Below are 15,728 nucleotides of genomic sequence, written 5' to 3'. Positions count from 1 at the left end.
TTGGGTCAGCTCGTTTTTTTGTTTTGTTTTCCCCGCAAACCTACAACTAATAAAGGTGTTTGTTTGTACTATCCTGCCCAATAAATAATAAAAAATTTTCAGTAGAGAAAACTTCACTTCTCAGAAAATAGTCATTAGTAAATAAACACCAGGAGTCCTGAAAACACCCTGTTTCCAGTTTAAAATCAGATGGGGACATTTGTTGTTAGTTTCTTTGCTTTGGAGATGGAGAAGACAACATCATTGAGAGCTGTAAACTTAAAGAAACCTAAGTACCTATCCCATACGAGCCACGGGGTACAGTCTTTATCCTATTATTGCTTAAAGGTAGATAATAAATAGAGAAATTTATAGTACAAACCATTGTGATTGATTTGCAAGAAATGAGTAGGGTGCTGTGTAGTGGGCAGAACTATTTCAGATAGAATGGTCTTTGGACAGAAGATCTTTTCAAGGTGCAGACATTTAAAAAGCTGATCTCCAGAGGATGGAAAGACATTAGCTATGCTAAGGAAGAGCTCTCTAGAAAGAATGAACAGCAAATACAGGGCCCTGAGGAAGGAAGGAGCACACAGGACCATTGTGGCGGATGGGAGCACCTTGAGTAGAAAGTGGGGTAGCAGGATGAGAAGGCCAGAGCCAGAGGTGGGACCTGGAAGAGCAGGGCCTTGACAGCTGTGGGGAGGATGCCTTACCTCTCAGTGTACGTGTTGAAAAGATTATTCTGGGAGTAATTGGTTAGCCTGCTGTTACAATAGCACAGGCAGAATAAGAGGGTTTTGTAGTCTGAAGTGGGAAGAAGTGATTGGATATGAGACACAGACATTTAATGTTTACATTCCTACTCTTTGTCTCATTTTATGTATGGGAAAACAGATTTGTGTAGTTAATAACTTTCCCAGTGTCTCACATCTCGTATGTAATTGATAATTGATAATTACATATGAGTGCAGTCCCAGGTTGGACTGTTTCAAAGTCTATGTTTTTCTTGCTATCCTAGACCTCTTTTTGGAGTCGATCAATTCCTTTTATTATATGAATATGTATATTAGCTTTTATTGATATATGCATATGTGTTCTTTTTCTATCTTAGACTTTTGGTCTCTTCTTTCTCAGTGCAGGAATTCCTTCTACAATATTTAGGACAGGTACACCATGGCTTATAAGTTCATTTTGTCCCATGATTTTTAGCAAAGTTTTCTCACAATTCTAAAAAACCATTTGGTAGGGTTCTTCAATTATTTCTACAAAATTATTTCAAATTTCAGTATTTTCTATTAGTGTTTAAAAAAAACAGTTATGTTGAGTGCCACATAAATTCTCAAGCCATCATGTACATGTTCTCCACTTTTATCTATGGAAGTTTGCTTTTTTGTACTAAGGAGTCTGTCATTTTTATCTGTTCATTAATATTATCTAAACACTCAAAACAACGTTTGTTGGTTAAATGAATTTATCTTTGTAAGTATGGATTCATAAACATCATGTTATATAAATTGTGTTTAACGGATGAGATGAAATGTGGCAGTAATTACAGAGTTTAAATTGTAAGCCTGTCACTTTGGTATTCCACATTTACAACTCCGGTCCCTCCCGTCGGCATCCTAATAATTCACTGAAGATTAGCTTCAGCGTTCTCATTCTGTGTTATGTACCTACACTTTCTTTGGCTTCTTCTGCATTCTGCCCTGATTCCTTTGTTAGTTCTGCATAGTTTCATGGTAGCTTTTCTGTATCAAGACCTTCTTGTAAGATTTCCCTGAGGCTGGATATGCTAGTGTTGTCCTCACATCAGCTCTTCTGTCCCATCATCAGCCCCCAACACCTCTGAAATATTACCTCTATTCTGAACTTTTTCTAAGTAATAAAACCTAAGTTGATAGTATTCCTTGGTCACCCACTCGTCTGTTACCCAGCGTAATATACACATACCCATTCCTGTTCCTCTGTATATGACATTCCCCCATTTCTCCTTTCCCTGATGCATGCATGACTTCTGACTCTTACAGTATGTGGTTGGTAACTATGAATCATATGCTAAAAATGGGATATGAAAGAATTGTAATTGTTGGCATGGGCCCTTTGGTACCAACATGCCCATTTTTCTTAGCATCCTTCAAAAAGCTAGGGTTGACTTCGGAAGTTAGTGACTGATGGGAGCTTTCACCCAATTGAGTTCAGTAGCCAACTTTAGCTCATGGTGAGCATTACTAGAGGACAGCAGGTATCAGAAACTGACTGTAAAATTAGCGTACCGAAAGGAAGCGGGTCAGAATCAAGGATTAACTGCTGATTTACATGGCTTTTAGCCTGGGCCACTGCTGTTTTACTAATTTTGTAACTTTGGGTACCTGGAAAAATACTGCCTGTTAATAGTAATGTGATTCTTCTTATTACTGATGATTTATAGAGAGTATTTTGTAGGCAGCAATTCAGAATGTTAGCTGAATGGTTAAAAGATTTGCAACTGTGTTTTGTGTACATTGAATGAAAATATTTACAGAGGAGGACGATCCCCTCCCTACTCATGATGCTTGGGCAGGCCACACGAGCTCATTGGCTGAGGCTGAGGAGGAGTAGTCTGTCTCTAATTGTGGTGTCATTTTGCAGAGAAACACACATTCCCTAAAAGTTTGCTTACTGTAAGAGACGTCCACATTGCAGCAAAACAAAAGACATAAGGAAGCTCTGGATTGAAGACAGCCACATATATAGCCACTCAGATACAGTCCAATTCCCTGAAAAGACTTTGACTCAAATGTTGGCTTCTATGTCCGGATGGTGGGTTTTTGTTTCCTTTTGTTCAGCCTTGTAGCTCAGGCAGGATCTCCTGAGACAGTTGCAGAGGAAGTAAATATGGGCAGTGGCTGGGAAGGCTGGGTGTAACCATGAGCTGTATTATTAGGATGTTCAGATACGAAGAGTAACAGAAACACTGCCAGAAACAAAGGCAATTCCCTCTCCACTGAAAATATGTACAGCTCTATTTTCTGACTGATGGGAACACATTGTGGGTGTGGTTTAGGGATAATCACAAGGGGTCCGTAGGCTTCGTGTCAGAAATTTAAAAGTTACCTGGATAAGTCTGACATTTCTTCTGAGGTAATTTCCATTATCATGTGCACCATATTTCATGTGCACCATAATTCACCAGAACTTTGTATGTTGAATACCTGTGGTGTCCATGGACTGGTTGTCATGGAGATAGTATGGACAAAGGAAACTCATGACTGTGTTTTTAAGCTAAAGTGTCATAAATGTGATCAGAGCCAAAATGTATGTTTTGGTGACTTGTCTCTCCAAAAGATATAGATGTTTAATGGTAAAGTCTCTGTTTTCCACAGTTGCAGCTACTTGCTTTTCTGATCACCAGTTCACTTTCCTACTCATTTAGTCAATTGCCCGTCCTATACTTTGTTCACAGCTCAAGATTCCAAAAGGGTAAATCTGAATAGAAAGATACGTAATCATCTTCGTTTTTCTCTTTAAACTCAAATTATTCGCAATGCCAACACTGATGATTCTTCCTATTCTGTCTCCTAATTCTGCTGATGATCAGAATCTTTTGCCAGGATTTGTCTCAGAACTGACTGAGAAGAGTGTTGATAGTGTAAGGAACCAGTTTATCTATTAGTGTGAAAAACCTCAGTCTTTGAATCAGTTTGGAAAAGAGACTAACATGAGAACAAGATCCCTCTCATAAAAAAATGTCTGGTGGTTTTTGATTTCCTGCAGTATATGTTTCAGATGTGGCCAGGCACAGTGGCTCACATCATGCCTGTAACCCCAACACTTTAGGAGATTGAGACAGGAGGATCACTTGAGGCCAGGAGTTCAAGACCAGTCCGAGCATCCTAGCAAGACCCCCATCGCTTAAAAAATGGAGCCACATAGTGTGGCCTTTAAGTTGCCTTTGTTGTTTGAGTGAGAAAGAAATAGTAGAGTTGTTGATGAATAGAAGAATCAAGACTAGGACAAATTTACCTGCCACATCAATGATTCTGAAATAGGGCAGAAGGAGGGGGAGATGTTTTGTAATCCACTTTACATCTCTTAAGCAGCTTACTTTATAGTAAGCACAATATTCCTCACACATGAATATGATACGCTTGGTATTGCTGTTTCACAGGATGTGGTTGAAAATGCTGATACATGTTTTGACATTCTTTCCACACACAATACATATGGAGCTTGTCCTCTGGTTAATGACATTGACCATGATTGGTAGTGTCTGGCCCAGATTACTGGCTCTGACTGTAACTGTGTGGGCTGCCTGACTACTTTTCTCTAAACAAGCTTGCATATCTCTAACTGCTGCACATTCATTTCTTAATTGTGATAAAATGTACATACCATAAATTTTAACCATTTTTAGGTATATAGTTCAGTGGCATTAAGTACATTCACATTGTTATATAACCATCCCACTAGCTATCTCTTCAGAACTTTTTCATATTCCCAAACTGGAATTCTTTACCTGTTAAACACTAACTTCCCGTTCTTTTTGCCTGCTAGTTTGGCAACTATCATTCTATTTTCTATCTCTATGAATTTGACTACTTTAGGTACTAAGTGGAGTCATACAACATTTGTCCTTTTGTGACTGCCTTATTTCACTTAGCATAGTATCTTCAAGGTTCATCCATATTATAGTCAGAATTTCCTTTTTAGGGCAAAAATAACATTCCATTGTAAGTATATACCGTATTTTGTTTACCCGTTCATGCATCAATTGACATTGGGCTGTTGCCCCCTTTTGGCTATTGCAAATAATGCTATTATGAACATTGGTATACAAATATTTGTTTGAGTTTCTGCTTGCAGTTCTTTGCATGTATACCCAGAAGTGGAATTGCTGGATCGTAAGGTAATTGTATGTTTAATTTTGTTTTCTGAGAAACTGCCATACTGTTTTCTGCAGTGGCTGTACCATTTTACATTCCCACCAGCAATGAACAAGAATTCCAGTTTCAAACATCCTCGCCAACACTTCTTTTCTGTCTTTTTCTGTGTAAAAGCCATCCTATTGGATATGAAGTGTTACTTCATTGTGGTTTTGATTTGCATTTCCCTAAATGCACACTTACTTTTGTCCTGTTTGTGTTTGTAAGAAGCCAGCAAGTATGAGCTTTCCAAGCCACCCCATCTGCAAATATGTATTATCTACTATGAATGCTACCTTTAGTGTGTGTCTTTTCTTTTTGCAAGCTCTGCCTTGGCTCTCTTGCATGCTCTTTTCATCAATTACCTCAAGAGTAAATGAAGCTAGCGCCAGACTTTCTCTCAAGCTTCCAAAACCTTGTGTAACCATTTGCAAGACATGTTGTTATTTCAAACTCAACATGGGCAAATAGGGTACATCATATTCTTCCCTCTAGATTTCCTGTATCTGTTCATTGTGGATCTTTGACCCGTTTTTCTCTCTTACTTCTGTGAATTTTGCCCTTTGTACTAGCTTTCTGATGTATACCTTTTATGTGCTCCCCAGTCCAGGTATACACTATCTCTAGACTAGACTAGTTCAGGCTCATCCTAACTGGCCTTTGTGTCTCAGATGCCATATGTTTCCTTCCTCCCTATTCTCCCATTTTATCTGTACACATCTAGAGTTATTGGCCAAGAATAGTACTGATCTTTTTACTACCTTGCTTATATGATTGGCAGGGTCCACCCTTGTTAGAGAACAAAGCCTAGATTCATTGTAGCTATATCTCCTGTTGTTCTTCCTTGCTCAGTTTACACTTCTGGATACTGTTGGGTTCAAAAGCAAAAGTCTTTAACCTGGGTTATGAGGCTATGCAAAGAACCACTGATTGTGACGTAGCATGCATGTTCCTGGTGAGAGTTCCATGGCTTCTTGCAGATTCTCGAAGGAGTCTGTGACGTGAAAGGCTATGAAGTCCAGCTCTGGAGTGTCCTAACTGCTTTGCTCATGCTTTTTTTGTATAGCTAGAATTCCCTGCCTTACCATCTTTCTCTCTCAAGCATATTGTCTGCTTTTAAAGCCTACCTCGTATACCAACACTTTCGTTGAGCTTTTCCCAGATTCTTGAGCAGGAATTATTTTCATGCTGGGGACTTTCTTCTGTGGATTTTAGCTGTTTGTGTACCTCTTGTATTACACAAATTAATCAGTGTTTCCCAACTTACAGGCCATGGTTTGTGGAGCTATCTCACTGAATCTGATAATCCATAGACTCGTAAGGATGTATGTATATATCTATCATCCTGGGACGTCAAGCCTTTGTAACCCAAGACATTTTGTATTAAAATTATAAACTGTGGGACCTACTATGCCAATTGTAATCAGAATCATGTCTTTTTCACCTTCCTGTCTATTGCTGTACCTTAACTTGGTTTCTTGCCTAAAGTGAGCACTCCGTCAGTGCTGCTGGCTAGCTGTGTGGATGAGTGTCAGTGTGTAGCTGACAGCAAGATAACTTTAAGAAGCCTTCTTCTGCTAGATTTCCCAATCAATCCTGGTGCAGAAGCCCCGAATGATCGAAAACCTTACTGTTCTTCAGTGTGGGTTTTACTTTTAAATGTTTATGAATGAAGCCTATTCAAAAGAGAGAACTTGGCCGGGCGCGGTGGCTCAAGCCTGTAATCCCAGCACTTTGGGAGGCCGAGACAGGCGGATCACGAGGTCAGGAGATCGAGACCATCCTGGCTAACACGGTGAAACCCCGTCTCTACTAAAAAAAAAAAAAAAAAAAATAACCGGGCGAGGGGGCGGGCACCTGTAGTCCCAGCTACTCGGGAGGCTGAGGCAGGAGAATGGCGTGAACCCGGGAGGCGGAGCTTGCAGTGCGCTGAGATCCAGCCACTGCACTCCAGCTCGGGCGACAGAGCAAGACTCCATCTCAAAAAAAAAAAAAAAAAAAAAAAAAAAACAAAACAAAAGAGAGAACTTGCCTGAAAGTATGCATCATCTCAGATTTGCTTAAGCTTCTTGTGTTCTTAGAGACAGTGAACCTCCTCGGGACATCATTGTTAATTAACTGCTGGTGATTGGAACCACAGGATCCTACTACTTGACAGAGCCGACAACAAACAAACTAGATTTTTTCAGTTACAGCATTTTGATATTTTAAAAAATTGGTATCCACAGTTTCATATTTTACTTGCGTCATTTCAGTAATGCCTTATTTTCTAAATATTTTTGTCTAAATCAACAGTGACTATTTTCCAATAAATCTTGAAGATGTGAAATTACACTTTGCCAAACTTATTCAATTTAATACTACAAAATTTTAAACAATTATTATTGAATTCTAAAACAAAGTAAAGAGTAAGAAGAGGTGGCAGAGTGGCCTGAGGCTGTAATCTTAATGCTTTGGGAAGCCGAGGTGGGAGGATTGCTTGAGGCTAGGAATTCAAGACCAGCCTAAGCAACATTGTGAGACCCCTGTCTCTCCAAAAATTTTTTAAAAAAACAGCTGGGCATGGTGACACATGCTTTTAGTCCTAGCTACCCAGGAGGCTGAGACGGGAAGATCACTTGAGCCCAGGAGTTTCTACTCCAGCCTGGGGTGACAGAGCTTCTTTTTCTGAAAAGGAAGGAAGGAAAATGAAAGGAGAAAGAAGAAAAAGGGAAAAGAACAAGAAGAGATTCTTGAGGGGGAAATTTGTGGTGGACTGGAAGTGAGGAAACCTTGGGTCCTCTGTTTGAAATATTTATTACTTTCATCAAATTACTTTGTCTCCTTTGGCCTCAAGTTTTTTATGGGTCTAATAAAGGGAGACAGGGCTATAATCCTAAAGGAATCTCTCCACTGTTTTCTTCAGAATCACTGAGGATAACGAATTCAAAAATTATTCATTAAGCATCCACCATGAACCATGCACTTATTACTCATTGGGGAGATCTGTTAAATAGATGCTATTTTGTTCTCGGGAAGCTTGTGGTCTTTTGAGCAGATAAAGCTATAAATACAATATGGTTCATATACACGTATGCGCTCCACAAATCACCAAGCCTCACTGAGTGTGTTTTCTTCCTCTCTAAAATGGCAACATGCCTTCTCACGGGTCTGTAAAAAGGTCAAATCTATGGGATGGTACTTTAAAGTATCGTGAATCGAGAAATATGAGTTCTTTCATAACCCTTTTTTTTTGTGTGGAGACAGTGTCTGGCTGTGTCGCCCAGACTGTAGTGCAGTGGTGCTGTCTGGCTCACTGCAACCTCCACCTCCCTGGCTCAAGCCAGCCTCCCACCTCCGCCTCCTGAGTGGCTGGGATTACAGGTGCCCATAACCATGTCCATCTAATTTTTGTATTTTTTGTGGAGATAGGGTTTTGCCATGTTGCCCAGGCTGGTCTTGAACTCCTGAGCTCACAGTTGCCAAATTCAGTAACTTCTTTTTGTTTTGTATCTGCTTTGACTTCTCTGCTGCAGCTTCTGTGACGCTCTAATCTCCCAAGTTCTCTGGCTCTTAGACACTGGTGTGTGCCATCTCTGACTTCTCTGTTCTCTGTTTTACACACACAGACACACACACACAGACACAGACACGTACAGTATGAAGTAAAATGGCAAGTTGTTATTCTGGCCCAGTGTCTCTGTATATATAACATTTGTGACCCAACCAGAATTATGTGTAGCACCGAAAATACTGTATGCAATATAGTGTTTCATTCACTGTCATTCCCGTCTCTGTTAATTACAGCATGCATTGTCCAAGTGAACACACATTTCATTGTCTGCTATGCAAGATGCTGTGGTAGGCTTATTGACCAACCTAACGTTTTCACATCTCACATGTAATCTGTGAGTTCTTTGAGGACAATGTTTTACTACTTTTATTTTTAAGGCTTGGTACAGTGTTTATTATATAGAATATACTTAACACAGTTTTAAAAAATAGAAAAGGACAGAAACATCCCAGCATGGCGACCATTACATCTTCACACTATCTTCCTTTTCTAGAAAGTAACAATAGATTTTAAAATATTTTCCATTAGAAAAACAAACTCAGGATGAGCACCTGTGTCACACCTACTGTGGTAGCTGCAATAAAAAAGATAACAAAAATAGGTGTTGACAAGAATGTAGAAAAATTGTTGAATGCTACAGCCACGTTGGAAAACAGTCTGACATCTCCTTAAAGTATTAAACATAAAGTTGTCATATATAACACCCAGCAATTCCAGTCCTAGATATATGCCCAGGAGAATTGAAAACATGTCCACACAAAAACTCTGAATGTTCATAGTAGTGTCATTCATCACAGTCAGAAAGTGGGGAAAAAAAAAAAAAAAAAAAAAAAAAAAAAAAAAAAAAAAAAAAAACTCCCCCCACAAATGTCATAAAAAAAAAAAAAAAAAAAAAAAAAAAAAAACCAGATCTCCCATCAACTGATGCATAGATAAGTAAAATGTGGATATATCCATACAGTGGAATATTATTTGGAAATAAAAGAAGTAAAGTACTGTTACATGCTTCAACATGGGTGAACCTTGGAAACATTTTGCTAAGTGAAAGAACCCAGCATGAAAGACCAAATAATGTATGACTCTATTTGTATGGAATGTCCTGAGTAAGCAAATCTGTAGAGATAGAAATAGATTCGTGGCTCTCTAGGCACTAGGGGACAGGGGATGGGGGTGAGGCATAACTACTAATGGATACAAGGTTTCTTTTTGTCAAGATAAAAATGTTTAAAATTACATAGTGGTGATGGTTACACAACTCTATGAATATACTAGTACTATTGAATTATATACGGTAAACGGGCCAGTTTTCTAGTATATGAATTACATCTCAATAAACATGTTAAAATGCAAAATAGTGCACACATTCTCTCTCTCTCTCTGTCTCTCTCTCTCTCTCTCACACACACACACACACACACACACACACACACACACACACACACACAAAATGCAATGTGGCATTTTGGATGGGATCCTGGAACAGAAAGAGAACACTAGTGGGAAAACAAGCGAAATCCAAATAAAGTCTGGAGTTTACTTAATAGTAATGTACCAGTGTTGGTTTCTTAGCATTGACAGCTGTGCCATGGTTATGTAAGATGTTAACGTTGGAGAAACCGGCGAGGAAGGGAGTGGGGATAAACGGGAACTTTCTGTGCTGTCTTTGCAACCTAAAGTTATTTCTACTTTTTATGTATACTGTTTTTTAATCAGCCTGAAGTTACAAAATAAGTTTATCGAGATAATTTTTTTTAAGTAAAATAAATATATAACCATTGAAGAAAATTTGGGAAACTTCAGGAAAGTTAAAAGGAATATAAGTTGTCTCTTTGTGGTCATTCAGACATATCCACCCAATTGAAAATAGATTAGGAGATCACACCACAGAAGTATAACATGTCAAGAGATTTTTGGCTGCAACTGTGTGTAAAATTTTTAATACTATATAGTATATACTAATTGTTAAGAATGTGGTGGATCTGAGATTTTACTGTACTTACAAGCTGGCAAGTTAACTTACATCCTGACACAGTTTCATGGGTGCTGGCTGAAGTCATGGGATTCTAGGGTCAGAGACAGATAAATGTGTTACTCTTTGCATAGCCAGCAGCATCAGCATCACCTTCTTGTTGGTTCTCCTTGCTTCCTAAGCCCCATGCAGGCAACACGAAGGGGTCCAGGTTGATGCTGTGTCACAGCTGAGAAATCTAAACCTGAAGAAACCTGAATTTTTATACAGTGGACAGTAAGCTTGTGTGACCTTTGCCCTTGACTAAGACATTATCTTTATTATACTGGACATAAACAAACCTGCCCTTTGCTTTGGAAGGAATCAATATTTTTATCTTTTAAGGATATTTGATATGCAAACAGTCTTGAAAAGATAGTCTAGAATAAAAGGGCCATCAGGGCTTTTGCTGACAAGACCTGCAGAAATGCAAGAGGGACATGGAGAATTGTTTCCCAACATGAATATGTTCTCATCACTGTTACTCAGAAATTAGTATATTTACTTAAAGATATTTAACTTTAGTTTTGTTCTAGTAGTATGTGTTTATTGTATATAATTTTGTAAAATGTGAAACTCACTTTATGTAACACATGTGCCTAAAATGACAGGAGAAGTATAGAGAGTCTTAGTCGCTTGCATATTCAAGGCAAATAATGTTCACTTTACTCATTGGCAATGGAATGACATGTGGTATTGAGAAGGTAATGAAAAGTATTCTAAGAAATATAATTTTTTTTTGAAACAGAGTCTTGCTCTGTTGCCAGGCCGGAGTGCTGTGGCCCGATCTCGGCTCACTGCAGCCTCTGACTCCCTGGTTCAAGCGATTCTCCTGTCTCAGCCTCCCAAGTAGCTGGGATTACAAGCACATGCCACCACACCCAGATAATTTTTGTATTTTTTTGGTAGAGACGGTTTCACTATGTTAGCCAGGATAGTCTTGAACTCCTGACTTTGTGATCCCCCTGCCTCAGCCTCCTAAAGTGCTGGGATTACAAGCATGAGCCACCGCGCCCAGCAGAAATAGAATTTTAATAGGGTTTTCTAAAATGTTGGCCAAAAAACTTGTTGAAGGTCATGGTAGGAGACAGTAATATGGTAATTTGTAGTTGTTCATTTGCAGATTCTTTACTTGTCACTAAAGGATCATCTGAGCTCTTTTATTTCTGTTAACTATCTAAACTTGTTGCTGTCTTCATGCAGCCTCTTCTTATTACAGGAATAATGCTGGGGGGGATGGGGAGTAATATTTTCCCTTCCAGCTTAAAAGTGTAGTTTTGTATTGCAGTACAGTGGTTCTATTAGCAGATAAACTTACTCACAATAAGTAAAATTTGGCTCATTTCAAATGAAATGCAGTTTGAAATTAAGAGAAAATTCTCTAAATGACTTTTTTTTTTTTTAAAGAAAATGTGTTGTTTCAATTCTTTGAAAGATGTGGATAGGGTGTTGGTAAAGTTACAGAATTTGTGGTTACTTCCTTATTGTGCACACCTTAAAGTACATTTCAGAAAGGATATTTTTTAATATGTGTAATCCCAGGGCACCTGCTGAAGATTCAGTTCCCTTCAGGAGTACTTTTAAATTTTTGGCATCATTTTGTAACACACCAGAAACTGAAACCGTGATGGCCCCTGGTTCCTGCTGTTTTTCCTCTCTGTAATAGTACAATAGTAAAATAGCTGAACAGAGCAAATGATAAAGTGTTTTGTTTCATGTGGTTCTAGTTTGCCTGGTTTTTTGCAAGCAGTTTAATTCCTTTCATTTGTTTTGTTGTCAAACAGTTATAATTTGACAAAATGTCCTCTAGCTTTCTGTCTTCTGCCTTCTGCCACTTAGCGTATACAGTAAAAACTGTTGATCTTTAACAGCAGAAGAGTTTAATATCTTCTCACTGAAGTGATCAGAAATATATTTTAGAGATTATTGAATAAAAGCAAGGCTTCTGTCTTTGAGCATACAAATATTTACAACTACTTGGTAGTTTGTTTAGATATTTCTGCTCATATTATTTAGAATTACATCTGAGTATGTCAGTTTTAATGATTAAAGGGTTATAATGTTAAGGTGCTTGGGAATTGTGAAGACTAAAATTAATCTTATATTTTATGCTTCTGTTTTTGAGAATGTATTTGTTTTCAGCTTTATTCTGGTATAAATTTCCATACAACAAAATTAACCAATATAAGTTTATAGTTTGGTGAGCTTTGACAAATATTTAAATTGTGTAATCACTACCGCATCATAATAGGAACATTTCTGTCAGTTCAGAAGTTCTGTTCTGTCTCCCTGTAGTCAGTCCTCTCCTTCAGTCCCTGCTGATCACTAATGTTTTCTTGCTACTCTAGGTTTGCCTTTTCTAAATATTGCATAGACAGAACCATACAATAAGTAGTCTTTTGAGTCTGGCTTTTTTTTTTTTTTTTAACTTACCATAATACTCTTGAGATTCATCCATGTTGTTTGTATCAGCAGTTCATTTCTTCTTACTGTGAGTCTATAGCATTGTATGGATATATTACAATTTGCTTCTCCATTTACCATTTGATGGCAATCTGGACTGTTTCTAATTTGGAGCTCTCATGAATTAAAGTGCTTTAAAAATTCCAGTGCAAGTCTTTGTGTGACAGTAGGTTTTGATTCTTCTTTGGTAAATGAATGGGATGCTATGTTGTATGTAAGTATATGTTTGACATTATGAAAAACTGCTAAACCGCTTTCCCAAAATGGCAGTACTATTTTGCATTCTTTCAGCAACAGTTCTGTGTTCTGGTTGCTCCACATCTTTGCCAACATTTGGTATTATCAGTCTCAAATTTTGACTGTTGTAATGGATGCCTGTTGGTATGTCCTTGGGATTTTAATTTACATTTTCCTGTGAATTAACGAAGTTGGGTATCTTTTTTTTTTTTTCTTATCTGCCTTTTGTGCATCTTTTTAAATGAAATGTTTATTCAAATCTTTTACCCATTTAAAAAATCACGTTGCTTTGTTATTGCATTGTAAGAGTTTGTTTTGTTTTATTTTTAAATATTCTGGGTAGGAGTTCTTAGCAGATAATTGTTTTATAAATATTTTCCTTCAGTTTTAGTTTGCCTTTTGTTTTCCTAACAATGACTTTTGAGGAGTAAAAGTTTTAAGGTTGACAAAGATTTATTTTTTTTTTTTTCATGTTTTAAAAAATGTAGTATTTAAGAAATCTTTGTGTAACTCAAGGTCCCATAAAAGTGTTTCACTCCATCTTCTTTAGGAGTTTTTTAGTTTTAGGTTGAACATTTAGATATATAATCTATTCTGAGTTCATTTTTATAGGTGGTAAGGTTTGGGGTAAGATTTTAGATCTTGGGGAGTTTTATTTGTTTGTTTACATATTTGTATCCAGTTGTTATAGCATCATTTGTTCGTAAGACTATTTTTTCCTCATTAAAATATCTTGGCATCTTTGTCAAAATCAGTGGGCCATATCTGTGAAGATCTGTTTGTGGATTCTCTCTTCTCTGACATTGATTTATATGTCTGCCTTTTAATATCACGCAGGTTTGGTTAGTGCAGCTTTTATAGTAAGTCTTGAAATCATGTAGTGATCAATTTGAGGACAATTAACAACTGTATTGAGTCTTCTGATCTGTAAACATGGTATGTCTGTATTTATTTAAGTCTGCTTTAATTTTTTCTCAGTAGTGTTTTATAAAGGTTTCAGAGTATGAGTCTTACTCATATTTTCTTAAAATTATCCCTAATTATTTTGTATTTATTGAGGCTTTTGTAAATGGTATTGCTTTTACTTTTAATTTCAATTTCTAATTGCTCTTTGCTAGTATAAAGATCTAGCATTGCTTTTTTTAAATGTTGCTTTGTGTCTGGCAACCTTGCTTTTATTAATACATTATTTATTCCAGTATTTTTATAGATTCCTTAGCATTTTCTACATAGGCAGTCACGCCATTTGTCAATAAACCAAGTTTGACTTCTTCTTTCCAATGGTATGCGTTTTCTTTCTTTTTCTGCTTTACTGCACTGGCTAGGACCTCCAGAATATTGATGAATAAAAGTGATGAGAATGGATATCTTTGGTTACTGATCTCAGAATGAAAGCATTTAGTCTTTCACCAGTAAATATAATGTTAACCATAGGTTTTTTATAGATGCCTTTGTCAGTTTGAGTAATTTCCTTTCTCTTCCTAGTGTTCTGAGAGTTTTTATCATGAATAGATGTTGAATTTTGCTGACTTTTTTTTTTTTTTTTTCCTTTGAGTCAGATTCTTGCTTTGTTGCCCAGACTGGTGTTCAGTGGCACAATCACAGCTCACTGCAACCTCTGCCTCCTGGGTTCCAGTGATTCTCATGCCTCAGGCTCCCTAGTAGCTGGGATTACAGAGACCCACCACCACACCTGGCTAATTTTTGTATTTTTAGTAGAGACGTGGTTTCACCATGTTGGCCAGGCTAATCTTGAACTCCTGACCTGAAGTGATCCGCCTGCCTCGGCCTCCCAAAGTACTGGGATTACAGGCTTGAGCTACCGCTCCCGGCCCCAGATTCTTTCGATCTAATGATGATCATTAGTTCATGAGTTTTTTGGTCTGTTAATAAACTGATTTTTCAAGTGCTAAACCAACCTTACATTCCTGGGATATTGCTGGATTCCATTAACCTAAAATTTTGTTAAGGTTTTTTGCATCTATATTCCTAAGGAATATTGATCTGTAGTTTTCTTATATCTCTCTGGTTTTGATTTCAGAGTAATGCTAGGCTCATAAAATGAGCTGCATTGTAAATACTTTTCTTGTGTTTTCTGTAAGAGCTTGTGTAGAGTTGACATTTCTTTCTTAAATGTTTGGTGGCATTCACCACTGAAGTCATCTAGGCCTGAAGTTTTCCTTGTAATAAAGTTTTAAACTATGGATTCAATTGCTTTAATAGAATAAGGCTATTTAGATTATCTGTGTTTTCTTGAGTGAATTTTGATAGTTTGTATAGTGTCATGGAATGCTACTATTTCATCCAACTTGATGAACTTATTACAGTAATGTTCATAATATTTCTTTATTTTTTCAATATCTATAGGATCTGTAATGGTGTCGCTCTGTAATTCCTGATTTCTGTCATTTGTAGCTTTTCTTTTTTGATTAGCCTCGCCAGAGTTGTATTGATATTATTGACCCTTTTAAGGAACCAGCTTTTGGTTTCATTGATTTTATTGTTCTTCTGTTTTCTATTTCATTGATTTCTGTTCTTTATTTTCTTTATCCTGCTTGCTTTGGGTTAATTTACTCCTCTTTTT

General features: G+C 37.4%; 1 protein-coding gene across 13 annotated transcripts in view; it reads left to right on the top strand.

Annotated features, from left to right (window-relative positions):
- The window catches only part of AKAP13 (A-kinase anchoring protein 13), a 377,174-nt gene that overhangs the window by 252,267 nt on the left and 109,179 nt on the right, over positions 1-15,728 (top strand). The window lies entirely within an intron of this gene.

The sequence above is a fragment of the Rhinopithecus bieti genome, unplaced genomic scaffold, assembly GCF_001698545.2.
Source record: "Rhinopithecus bieti isolate Rb0 unplaced genomic scaffold, ASM169854v2 scaffold_52883, whole genome shotgun sequence".
NCBI lineage: Eukaryota > Metazoa > Chordata > Mammalia > Primates > Cercopithecidae > Rhinopithecus > Rhinopithecus bieti.
The sequence above is the reverse complement of the archived record's forward strand: the minus strand, read 5'-3'. Positions and strand labels throughout refer to the sequence as shown.